The sequence below is a fragment of the Piliocolobus tephrosceles genome, chromosome 1, assembly GCF_002776525.5.
Source record: "Piliocolobus tephrosceles isolate RC106 chromosome 1, ASM277652v3, whole genome shotgun sequence".
NCBI classification, from domain to species: Eukaryota; Metazoa; Chordata; class Mammalia; order Primates; family Cercopithecidae; genus Piliocolobus; species Piliocolobus tephrosceles.
Window position 1 is genome coordinate 129,510,302 of NC_045434.1, and position 13,688 is coordinate 129,523,989.

Consider the following 13,688-nt stretch of genomic DNA (forward strand, 5'->3'; position numbering starts at 1 on the left):
AGATGTGTATGTGATGTGGCTGAGGGAAAAGTGCTGTCAGAATCACATCCACGGGCAGCTAGATGCTGCAGCAATAGTTTGAGTACAAACATGGGCCAAGAGGCTATAAGGTGGGACACCAGGGGTATCCAAAACACTGCCAATATATAATCAATGGAGCACTGTTTTTCAAGTGGTAGATTCCTCCATTGCAACCTACAGAAATGTATTTAGTGGTTCACAATCAGCACTAGAAAACAAAAGAAAGAAGGGGGTGGGTGGGTGAGAAAGACAGAGAAAGAAAGGAGAAACATAGAAAACACCAGTACATCATATGAAATAAGGCTAAGAGATCTTTTGTGAAACTTGTGTTTCTGTCCTATATGTGTTAGTGTATTGGGTTACACCGAAAACAACAAAACAAACAAACAAAAAATATCTTTTTATTCTGGGTCACAAATAAAAAGCTTAGGAAACACAGAAAAAGTTGTGCTAATTTATGACCTTCCTAAGAATAAATCAGAATATTTATCCCATATATTCTTACTAACACAGTGAAAATTTCTTTTCATCATTCTGAAAGATAGAAAATGGTCTGACATGGTAGTTCTCATGTCTTCTCTAATGAAGCTCAGGATCTGCTCATCAAATTAAGAGGTATCTGTATTTCCTTAGTGAACTATCTAATTCTATCCTATGTTTCACTTTGATTTTAAAAATCAATTTGTAGAAACTCTCCATATACCAGGAAAATTAGTGTTATAAATATCATATGAACTGTTACCTGTCTTTTGACTTGGTGACAAAGAAAGATAAAAATTTAAAGTTCCTCAAACTAAAACATACTTAAAAATTCTCCATGTTATATGCTAATGTAGTAGCACTTACAAATCTCCCTTGATGACAAAGAAATATTTGATGGATCAGAGCACCTTTCATGGCACATGTGGTTGAACTGAATTAGAACTAAAGAAGGCTTAAGAAGACTGTCTGAGAAGTGACATCAGCAAGATGGCAGAATAGGAAGCCCTGAACCCTCCTTCCCCCATGAACACAGTGATTCAACAATTAACAAATTCTCTTTGTGAGAAATTGAGAAGCTAGTTGAAAGGCTCCTGCACTGAGGATGAGCATGAAACCAGACACTTTGAAGCTGACAGGGAAATTTGAGACACACTCTCACCAGAATCCTACCCCTGGCACAGAGCTGTACAACTGGGAAGAAAATCATAAGCACCCAGCTTCTCCCTGGGGACGCAAAGAGTTAGACCATGTATCAAACATACAACTTTTCCAGGAGTTGCCTGCATGACTGATTCTGTCTTGCAGTCTTGGAGTGCTGATGGGACCCAGCAAATTCTAGCTACCTGAGAAAGAACACAAATGGTGATTTGGGCTGGTAGTCACCATTATCTCCTTCCCCAGCTCAGTACAGAGCAAGTGAATGAAAAAATTCCTTGTTTCCAGTCATCTACCTGGGGAGGGAAAGAGTTAGTTTGCATGTCCAATACTCCCACTTTCTGGAGGGCTGCCCAAAGGACTGGTTCTGTCTTACCTGTCTCAGAGCACGGATAATATCTGGTCTAATCTAGCCACCTGGGGACTAGTGAGAACAGAGATGGTGATTCTGACTGAGAGTCAGCACAGTCTTTCACTCTTGCTCAGCATACAGTGAGCAGACGATAGCTTCCAGTTCCCAACATCTCCCTAGGGAGACAAAGAATTCAAATGTGTATCCAAAGCCCCAACTTTTATGAGGGCTGTCCAAAGAACAGGTTTCTGTCTTGCTCTTTTGGAGTGCTAATGGGACGTGGCATGTCTTAGCCATCCGAGAGCCAATGAGAACAAAGAAGGCAGATGATGGTGCATGCGACCAGTTGCCAGAGCCCCTTCACTTGTCTCAGTAGAGAGAGAACAGCTGGAAAAGCCCCAAATCCCACCTTCTACTTGGGGCAGGAAGCAGTGCAGAGGAATATCCAATGACCTAACTTTTCTGGGGGCTACCCAAGAAACTTGACTCAGAGCACTAATAGGACCCAGTATACTCTAGATGCTTGGAAGCCACTAGAAAGAAAGTGAGTTTGACTAGCAAGAAGGTTTGAGAGGCCCTGAACCTCTGGCTGGCTGATTATTAAGGGTCTTCATCCTGTCCATGAGAACTGGAAGAGGTAGCTGTTAATCTAATGTGCAGATACAAACAGAGTCAAGGAAAATGAACAAAGAAATATGTTCCAAAGAACAAAATAAATCTCCAGAAACTGGCCTAAATGAAATTGAGATATATGATTTAGCTCACAGAGAATTCAAAATCATCATCATAAAGATGTTCACACCAAGGTCAGGAAAATAATGCATGACAAAGTAATAATTTCAGTAAAGAGATATACAATATTTTTAAAGTGCCAAACAGAAATCATGGAGCTGAAGAATACAATTACTGAATTGAAAAATTCTTTAAAGGTGTTCAACAGCAGACTAGATCAAAGAGAAGAAAGAATAAGCAAATTCAAAGACAGGTCATTGAAATTATTATTCAGTCAGAAGAGCAAAAAGAATGAAAAATAGTAAAGAAAGTTTAAGGCACTGTGGGACAATACACACATTACTAAAGTTCCAAAGAAGAAAGGAGAAAAAGGGTCAGAAAACTTACTGAAAGAAATAATGGCTGAAAACTTCCCAAATCTGGAGAAGGAAATAGACACCCAGATCCAGGAAGCCCAAAGTACTCCCAAATAAGATGAATCCAAAGAAATCCACAGTGAGACATAAAATCAAACTGCCAAAGTAAAAGCAAATTTGAAAGCAGCAAGAAAAAAGCAACTTATGCACACGGGAATGTTTATAAGACTAAAGGCAGATTTTCCAGCAGAAAGCTTACAGGCAATAAGGGAGTGCAATGATATATTCAAAGTGCTTTTTAAAAACAAACCCTTCTGACCAAGAATACTAAACCTGGCAAAATTGTCCTTCAAAAATGAGGACAAGAAAAAGACAAAAGCTGAGAAAATTAATCACCAGTTGATCTGCCTTATAAGGAGTGCTAATAGGAATTCAAGTTGAAACAAAAGTACATTAAAAAGCAACATGAGAGCATAAGAAAGTATAAAACTCATTGGTGAAGGAAAATATGTAAGGCCAGGCATGGTGGCTCATGCCTGTAATCCAGGCACTTTGGGAGGCCAAGGTGGGCAGATCACTTGAGCTCAGGAGTTCGAGACCAGCCTGAGCAATATGGCAAAACCCTGTCTCTACAAAAAAATACAAAAAATTAGCTGGTTGTGGTGGCATGCACCTGCAGTCCCAGCTACTTGGGAGGCTGTGGGGTGAGAGGATTGGTTGAGCCTAGGAAGCTGAGACTGCAGTGAGCCACTGCACTGCAGCCTAGGTGACAGAGCAAGACCTCATCTCCAGGAAAAAAAGAAAAGAAAAGAAAAATACATATAAACAAACAAAGAGTAATGAGTACTGTATCACTTATGGTAGTGAATAAATCACTTAAAAAAAAAAAAAAGATTTTGGCTGGGCACAGTGTCTCATGCCTGTAATTCCAACACTTTCAGAGGCTGATCTAGGCAGATCGCTTGACCCCAGGAGTCTGAGGCAAGCCTGGCAACATGGCAAAACCATTTCTACAAAAAATACAAAAATCAGCCAGGTGTGATGGCACGTGTCTGTAGTTTCAGCTACTCGGGAGGCTGAGGCAGGAGGTCAAGGCTGCAGTGAGCTGTGATCACGCCACTGCACTACAGCTTGGGTGACAGAGTGAGACCCTGTCTTAAATTTTTTTTTTTCATTTTTTAAGCATGGTGTTAGGTTCACAGCAAAACTGAGAGGAAAGTACAGAGATTTCCCATAAGCCCCCTGATCTCACACAATACACAGCCTCTCCCATTATTGACATTCAACACCAGAGTGGTATATTTGTTACAACTGAATTAATCACTTTTAATTTTTGCATATAAGTTAAAAGATAAATGTATTAAAAATAACTATAACTAAAAAGTATATTAACGAATATGTACTATAGGTGAAATCAGTAACAGAGTGTATGTGTGGGGGGAGAAGTAAAAGTAGAGAATTTCTGTGTATGTGATTGAGCTTAAAATAGACTGTTGTATCTATGAGATATTTATGTAGGCCCCATGGTAATTATAAATAAAATACATATAGAAGTTATACCAAAAAAGAGAAAAAAAACTTTTAGTATATCAATATTAAGAAAATAAAGCACAAAGGAAGACAGCAGGAGATAAAAAGAGGGACCAAAGAACTATAGGACAACAGAAAATAATAAAATGGCAATAGTAAATCATTTCCTCTCAATAATTACTTAAAATATAAATAGATTAAACTATCCAATCAAAAAACAGAGTGGCTAAGTGGATTCAAAAGCAAGATCCAATGATATACTGTCTACAAGAGACTCACTTTAGATTTAACAACACATTTAGGCTGGAAGTGAAGGAATAAAAAAAGATATTCCATACAAATGGTAATAAAAAGAGTAAGAGTGGCTATACCTTACCAAACAAAATAGACTTTAAGTCAAAACTTGTCACAAGAGACAGACATTATGTAATGATAAAAGGATATGCTAAAAGAAATGATAAAAGGAAGATAGGAAGATATAAAAATTATAAATATATATGCATCCCGCATCACAGTATCTAAATATATAAAGCAAGTATTAATAGATCTGAAGAGAGAGAGAGAGAGCAATACAAAGATAGTAGGAACTTTCAATACACAACTTTTCAATAGTGAATACAGCATGTTGGGCACAGTGGCTCATGCCTGTAATCCCAGAAACTCAGAAGGCTGAGATGGGAGGATCACTTTGGAAGAAAGTGGCCAGGATTTTAAGACCAACCCGAGCAATACAGCAAGACCCTATCCCTACCAAGAAAAAAAAAACGCCAGCTATGGTGGCACATGCCTGTAGTTCCAGTTACTCGGGAGGCTGAGGCAGAAGGATCACTTAAGCCGAGGAGTTTGAGGCTGTAGTGAGCTATAATCATGCCACTGAACTCCAGTTTGGGAGACAAAGTGAGACTCCATCTCTAAACTAACTAACTAAAAAGAATAATGAATACATCAGACAGAAAAATCAATAAAGAAATATTGGACTTCAAAAACACTATCGACCAAATGGACCTAACATAGCTATACAGAACATTCCAACCAACGGGGGCAGAATATACAGTCTTCTTAAACATAAACAAAATGTTCTCAAGAATATATCACATTCAGCCACAAAATAAGTCTTCACACAATTAAGACAACTGAAATCATACCAAGCATCTTTTCTGAACACAATGGAATAAAAGTAGAAATCAACAGCAGAAGAAAAACTGGAAAATACACAAATTGTAGAAATTAACATGCTTTTGAACAACCAATGGACCAAAGAAGAAATCAAAGGATAAATTAGAAGGTATCTTGAAACAAACAGAAACAACAACGCAAAATACCAAAACTTATGGGATGTAGCAAAAGCAGAACTAAGAGGAAAGTTTACAGCGATAAATGCCTACATTAAAAACAAAAAGATCTGAAAAAAAAAACAAAAACTTTACATTATACCTCAAGGAACTAAAAAAAGAAGAAACTAAGCCTGAAGTTAGCAAACCAAGAGAAAAAATGAAGATTAGAGCAGAAATAAATAGAGGATAGAAAAACGATTTTTAAAAAATTAACAAAACTAAGAGTTGCTTTTTTGAAAAGATAAACAAAATTGACAATCTTTTAACTATACTAAGAAAAAAAGCAGAGAAGATGCAAATAAATATTATACAATCCAAAATGAATGAGGCATTACAATAGATGCCACACAAATTAAAATGATCATGACGGACTGTTACAAACAATTATAAGCCAATAAAAAAGGTAACCTAGAAGAAATGAATATATTCCTAGACACATACAACCTATTAAGGCTGAATCATGAAGAAATAGAAAATCTGAACAGACTCATAATGAGTAGGAGATTGAGCTGTAATAAAAAGTCTCCCATCAAAGAAAAGTCCAGGAACTGATGGCTTCATTGCTGAATTCTACTGATGGCTTCATTACTGAATTCTGCTAGTTAAAGGAAAGACCTAATACCAATCCTTCTCACACCCTTCCAAAAAACTGAAGAGGAGGGAATATTTCCCTCATTTTACAAGGCCAGCATTACTCTGACACCAAAGCCACATAAGAATACTACAAGAAAAGAAAAATTATATGCCAATATCCCTGATGAACATAGATGTTAAAATCCTCAACAAAGCACTGGCAAACTGAATTCAACAGTACTTTAAAAAGATAATTCACCATGAACTAGTGGTATTTATTCCTATGATACAAGGATGATTCAACATATGTAAATCAATTAATGCAACCCACATCATTAACAGAATGGATAAAAGTCAAATGACTTTGGTAAATGACTGAGGTAACTGACTGAGGTAAATGCAGAAACAGTATTTGACAAGATTCAATTTGCTTTTTGTGATTGAAAACTCTCAACAAGTTAGGAATAGAAGTAAATTATCTCCACATAATACAGGCCACAAGCCCACCCTAACATCATACCCAAGGTTTACCCAGAAAACTTTTCCTTTAAGTTAATATCTGGAGCAAGGCAAGGATGCTCATTCTCTCCACTTCTATTCTCTCCACAACATAGTACTGGAAGTCCTAACCAGAACAATCAGGTATGAAGAAGAAATAATATGGCATCCAAACTGTAAAGGAAGAAGTAAAATTGTCCCTGCTTGCAGATAACATAATCTTATATATAGAAAACTCTAAACACTCCACCAAAAAACTGTTAAATTCAGTAAAGATGAAAGATAAAAAATGAACATACAATAATCAGTTGCATTTCAATTTTTACGATTGAAAAGGAAATTAGAAAAACAATCCCATTTGCAATAGCACCAAAGAGTGAAATAGTTAAGAATAAACTTATCTAAGAAGGTGAAAGACTTGTATGCTAAAAACTACAAAACATTGATGAAAGAAATTAAAGAAGGCACAGCTGGGCACAGTGGCTTGTGCCTGTAATCCCAGCTACTTGGGAGGCTGAAGCAGGAGGATCACTTGAGACCAGGAGTTCAAAGTTACAGTGAGCTATGATCATGCCACTGCATTCCAGCCTGGGCAACAGGGCAAGACCCTATCTCATAAATAAACAGATAGACAGATAGACATGTTAAAAAGTAATTAAAGAAGACAAACAGAAAGACATCTAGTACATATGGATTGGAAGACTTAATGTTGCTAAAAAGTCCATACTACACAAAGTGATCTATGAATACAATGCAATCTCTGTCAAAATCTTTATTGCTTTTTTTATAGAAATAGAAAACACAAATCTAAAATTCATATGGAACCACAAAACACCCCAAATAGCCAAATTAATCTTAAGAAAGAAGGAAAAAGTTGGAGTGACTTTGAGTTTCTGATTTCAAAATATATAACAAAGCTGTAGTAACTAAAACAGTGTGATACTGGCCTATAGACAGACATAGAGATCAATGGAACAGAACAGAGAGCCCAGAAATACATCCGCATACATACAACTTCTCTTTAGTAAAGGTGCCAAGAATACACAATGGGTCAAGAAAGTCTCTTCAACAAATGGTGCTGGGAAAACTGGATATCCATAAGCAAAAGAATACAATTTGATCCTTATCGTACAACATACACAAAAATCAACTCAAAATGGATTTAAGACTTCTAACTTGAGACCTGAAACTCTAAAACTCCTAGAAGAAAACACAGGGGAAAGCTTCATGACATTGGTCTTGGTAACGATTTCACAGATATGATACCAAAAGGACAAGCAACGAAAGCAAACATAAACTAGTGAAACTGTATCAAATTAAAAAGTCTCCATACAGCAAAGAAAACAAGACATTGAAAAAATCTACAGAATGGGGAAAAATACTGCAAACCACACATGTCATAAGGGGCTAATTCCAAAATATATAAGAACTCCTACAATTTAATAGCAAAAATCTGGTAACACAATTAAAAACTGGCTGAAGACTTGAATACACATTTCTCCAAAGATGACATACAAATGGCCAACAGGTATATGAAAAGATGTACTGTGTCATTAATCATCAGGAAAAGGCAAATTAAAACCACAAGGGGATGTCACCACACATCTGTTTAGATGGCTATTATCAAAAAAATAAAAGATAACAAGTCTTGGTAAGGATGTGGAGAATAGGGAGCACTTGTACACCACTGGCAGGAATGCAAAATGGTGCAGCTGCTATGTAGAACAGTATGGAGGTTCCTCAAAAACTTAAAAATAGAACTACTATATGATCTAAAAATCCTACTTCTGGGTATTTGTGTTGGCCTGTTTGCATCGCTACGAAAGGAATACTGCAGGCTGAGCAATTTATAAGGAAAAGAGGTTTATTAGCTCATGGTCCTGCAGGTTGTACAAGCATGGCATCCACTTCTGTTCAGCTCCTGATGAGGGCCTCAGGAAGCTTACAATCATGTTGTAAGGTAATGGGGGAGCAGGCACATCACATGGTGAGAGAGGGAGCAAGAGACAGAGTGGGGAGATACCAGGCTCCTTTTTAAACAACCAGGTCTCACCTGAACTACCAGAGTGAGAACTCACTCATCACCATGGGGATGGCACCAAACCATTCATAAGGGATCTGCCCCCATGACTCAAATCCCTCCCAAGCCCCATCTCCAACACTGGAGATTACATTTCAACATGAGATTTGGAGAGGACAAACATTCAAAACACATCAGCATTCATTCAAAAGAACTAAAATCAGGATTCCAAAGAAATATTAGCACTACCATGTTCACTGCAGCACTATTTACATTAGTCAACATGTGAAAGCAATCTAAATGTCCACCAGTGGATGAATGGATAAAGAAAATGTGGTGTGTACATATAGCAGAATATTACTCATTCTTTAAAAAGAAGGAAATTCTGTAATATGTGACCACATGGATGAATGTTGAGGACATTATCCTAAGTGAAATAGGCCAGTCACAGAAAAGGCAAATACTGTATGATTTCATTACAAGTCAAACTCATAGAATCAGAGAACGGAATGGTGGTTGCCAGGAGCTGGGGAACGGGAAAATAGGGAGTTGCTATCATTGGGCATTAAGTTTCAGTTACAAAAGATGAGAGATCTGATGTTCAACTGTGTGCCTATAATTGACAATGCTGTACTGTATGCTTAAAAATTTGTTAAGAGCATAGATACCATGTTAAGTATTCTTTCCAAAATAAAATAAGGATGAATAAGAAAATATATAGAAAGTAATATTAATGAACTAGAATTGCCAGATATAATTCATATGTAAATTACTTCCCACAAGTAAAAGTCACATTAATAAGAATTGGTCAGAAGTAATGCTTTGTGAGATCTGCAAACACACAAGAAATTTTTAAAGTGCAATTCATTTTTTAAGTTAGTATCAAATGTGTAAAAACATAACAATTTGGAACTATGTTTAAAAATAACACTATTAATATTGCATGTACATATTATAAGATTTCCTAAAAGGTCAATCTGGGGTTATTGCTAAAAAGAAAAAGACTGCTTGCTCTTTCTGGGTAACATACTTCAAATTTTGAGAAAATTAAAATACTCTATTTTCCATCAATAAAGCTAAACATATTTTACTTATATAATAGAATATGACGAATATGTTAAATTAGTATTTCTTAAAACCTGATTATCCACAAAGAAAGACAAATTTTGAGAATAATCACCATGATGCCAGAGGCTATTGATGAAACTGGATATTTGGCTGTTCTGATGTTTTTCATCTTTCTTGAAAGAAAAAGTCAAGTATTCACCACAAAGCTTACAAGGACCTAATTAGAGCCATAAAATTAAAAAAAAGAGTATAGCATTGGGAGAGGCATAGTTTGATGGGCTTATTCTTCAATTAAAATCATATACCTACCACTCGTTTAAAAAAAAAAATCAAACTCGTTAAAAAGATACTCAGCTAAAATCTCTCCCAATCTATCTTTAGCCTGTCCCTAGACTCATCTTCTCTCATTCTAGTTACAGCAGAATACTGACACTACCTAGACTCCACATCCCTGGTCACATTTTTAGTCTTTCAGGAATGCCCTAACCTACTTATTTTAAAATTGTCCTCTAACCAGTTTCATTTCAAATTAATTCTCTCATTATTTCAGTCAGATTTAACCTGTGTGATCCTATGTATACACCTGAATTCTAAGTTATACAATTCACTTGCTTACCTATTTGACAATATATACTGAGTGCTAACATGTGCTAGGCACTGTTCTAAGGCTGAGGCTACAATGGTAAAGATTTGACATGTAACTTAATGCTTGTACTCATCATAGTCTAACCTGTATTTTTCTTAGTTGTTTAAATGTCTATTTTTCCACGAATTTGTGAGTTTCTTGAAGTCAAGTCCCACACATTAAAAAAAAAAAAAAAATTTGCTCACATGGAGCACTTATCGTATTATATTTAGAATGGTAGCAATTGGTTTTAAGACTAGGTTTTGTCTTTTATTGTCTTGGGAACTTGAACAAGGCACTTAACTCTTTGATTCTCTATTCTCATATGTGAAGTAGAGACAACAGTACCTGTCTTATGCTAAATTTCACGAAAAAAAGTATTTTGTGGAGCTCTATAAGTCTAAAAAAATCCACTAAATATTGGTACTGAGCAGATAAAGAAAATGTGGTACATATGTACTACATGTAATACTACTGAGTCATAAAAAGGAATGAAATAATGTCTTTTGCAGCAAGACATTGGATGGAGCTGGAGGCCATTATTCTAAATAATTCACAAATGGAAAACCAAATACTGTATATATTCCATTCAATTATAAGTGGGAGCTAAGTCATGAGAATGCAAAAACACACAGTGAAAAAATGAACTTTGGGGATTTAGGGAGGGGAGAAGGTTGGAAAAAGTGTGAGGCATAGATTATATATTGGGTACAGTGTACATTGTTCAGGTGACAGGTACACTAAAATCTCAGACTTCACCTCTAAAGAACTCACCTATGTAACCAAAAACTGCATGTACTCCAAAAACTAGCGGAAAAAAAAAATCATCAAAAAAAATACCAGTACTATTACTACATTAGTAAATGAACCTGCCTCTTCTATTGAACTGAACTATGGCTGGGCCAATAATTTGTTAACTATTCACTGACCAACAAACTAATGTAAAACAGTAAGCAACAATACAACACAGTCCTTCATTGGCTAAAACACAGACTTACATTTACTTTTTTTTTTTTTTAAGACAGTTTCGCTCTTGTTGCCTAGGCTGGAGTGCAATGGCATGATCCCAGCTTACTGCAACCTCTGCCTCCTGGATTCAGGTGATTCTCCTGCCTCAGCCTCCTGAGTAGGTGGGATTACAGGCATGTACCACCATGCCCAGCTAATGTTTTGTATTTTTAGTAGAGACTGGATTTCACCATGTTGGCCAGGGTGGTCTCAAACTCCTGACCTCAGGTGATCCACCTGCCTTGTCCTCCTAAAGTGCTGGGATTACAGGCATGAGCCACTGCGCCCAGCCTTACATTTACTTTTTGTAGTGGTATCTCAACAGCTGATATCCTACACTTGTTTTGTCAGTTAGATTTTGACGTATCTTCTATGTAACCCAGTCTGATGTTATCCTTCAGGGTTCACGGGACCACTAGCAGGTATTTAGATATACATAAGAGGTCCGTGAATAATGTCATTTTGTTTACTGTTGTTTCATTATAATGTTGATGAGGGAAAAAAGGATTCCGTGCCAGGCCATTGTCTGTGTAGAGTTTTCATGTTTTAACCATGTCTGCATGAGTTTTCTCTGGACACTCCAGTTTCCTCCCACATCCCAAAGATGTGTACATTAGCTGAACTGGCACCTCTACAATGTCCCAGTATAAGTGAGTGTTCTGTGCAGTGAGTGCACCCTGCGCTGGAATGGCATCCTGCCCAGGTTTGGTTCCAACCTTGGGCCTTTATAGCTGCAAGGACAGGTTCCAGCCACCCACAACTGAAACCAGAAAAAGCATGTTGGAAAATGAATGAATACAAATTATTGTAAAGTAAGAATTCATAAAGTATATGGTGATCATACAAATATATGACAATAAGCGATGCAGGATAAAAACACTCAGTGAGCCTGCCATATTTGTGACTACTTTGGAACTGCATATAGTAGGAGGTGTTCTTTACAATTTTTGCTTTGTAAACATTTATTCCTTGATTTAACCCACCATTGCTACTACTGCCACTCACGGTTTCACCAAAAACTGGGTAAATAATTACCTTGTTTTTATTAATATTTCTGAAATGTATGTATAGCTCACATTTACTTCAGTGTTCAATATAAGAAGTGTCTTGGGTCTTTACTAGAAGGCTGATGATCTTTTTGTGACCAGAAATATGCCATAGGAACTTAATTCTTGTTCATATCCATTAGTCTATATACAGTAAAATTAGTTTTGCTATACATTGTTTTGCTTAAAGTTAAATTAGATTCCAAGATTCTAAGATTCCAAGGACCCATCAATGACATCAAGTGCAGACTTATTGAATAAAGACATTTGTTACTGGGAGTTGACCTTACACAATTGTAGGAGCTGCTTAAACAGCCTTTGTATCTGATGGTGCAGTTTGAATTCTACAGGGCAGGCAGTTGAAAAGAGGAAAGATGTAATGTTGGGGAGAGTGAGAACAAACTGACACCAAGAGCATCAGCTAGAATTGACAAGGATGGACTCACATCAGTCTTACTGCCTCCAACCTGGATGCAATGGGTATCCTGCAGGAGATGCTGGTGCCTTCATTATGGAGTTAGACATACACCTGGCACGGGGTAAGAGAAGCTGAAGGAGACACAGGGCAAGGAAGAACAGTTACAGACCTGGCTGCAGTGAGCCAGTAAATAACTTTCCTAGCGTAAATGAACACTGCAGTAGTGTTCCAACCTTCCTAGTGTAAATGCCAAAAACAGCTGCTGTTTCACTCCCATCCTTCAAATTTCACACAAAATTGTCTCTTTTGGCCACTCTAATTAGAAACATACAAGAAGGAAATTCTGTGAAGTATCTAGTGAAACTAACATGTTACAGAGTCAACATCTTGTCAACCTGGCATCTCTTAAAACCATACACATCTCTTAAAACCATACTTAGTTCTCAAATGGAGAAAGTAACAGTCATGCTTCCACCTAACATGATACAACTATCCCTCCACACAACAAGCATGCTAACCCCTTCCTTCTAAAAGACAGGATATGAGTTCCTTTTTTTTGTTTTCAGGGGATGTTCATTCTTCTTCAATCTGATTCACAGTTTTCTTTGATATCTTGTAACTTAAATATGTAGATACAAAGTTAAGTATTTTTTTTTTTTTTTTGAGGCGGAGTCTCACTCTGTCGCCCAGGCTGGAGTGCAGTGGCCGGATCTCAGCTCACTGCAAGCTCGGCCTCCTGGGTTCACGCCATTCTCCTGCCTCAGCCTCCCAAGTAGCTGGGACTACAGGCACCCGCCACCTTGCCCAGCTAGTTGTTTTTTTTTTTTTTGTATTTTTTCTTAGTAGAGACGGGGTTTCACCGTGTTAGCCAGGATGGTCTCGATCGCCTGACCTTGTGATCCGCCCATCTCGGCCTCCTAAAGTGCTGGGATTACCGACTTGAGCCACCGCGCCCGGCCACAAAATTAAC

The 13,688-nt window shown here is 37.2% G+C and overlaps 1 protein-coding gene across 1 annotated transcript in view; it reads right to left on the reverse strand.

Moving 5' to 3' along the window:
- Positions 1–13,688, reverse strand: part of BTBD8 (BTB domain containing 8) — a 107,918-nt gene that overhangs the window by 22,414 nt on the left and 71,816 nt on the right. The gene's annotated exons all lie outside the window — the stretch shown is intronic.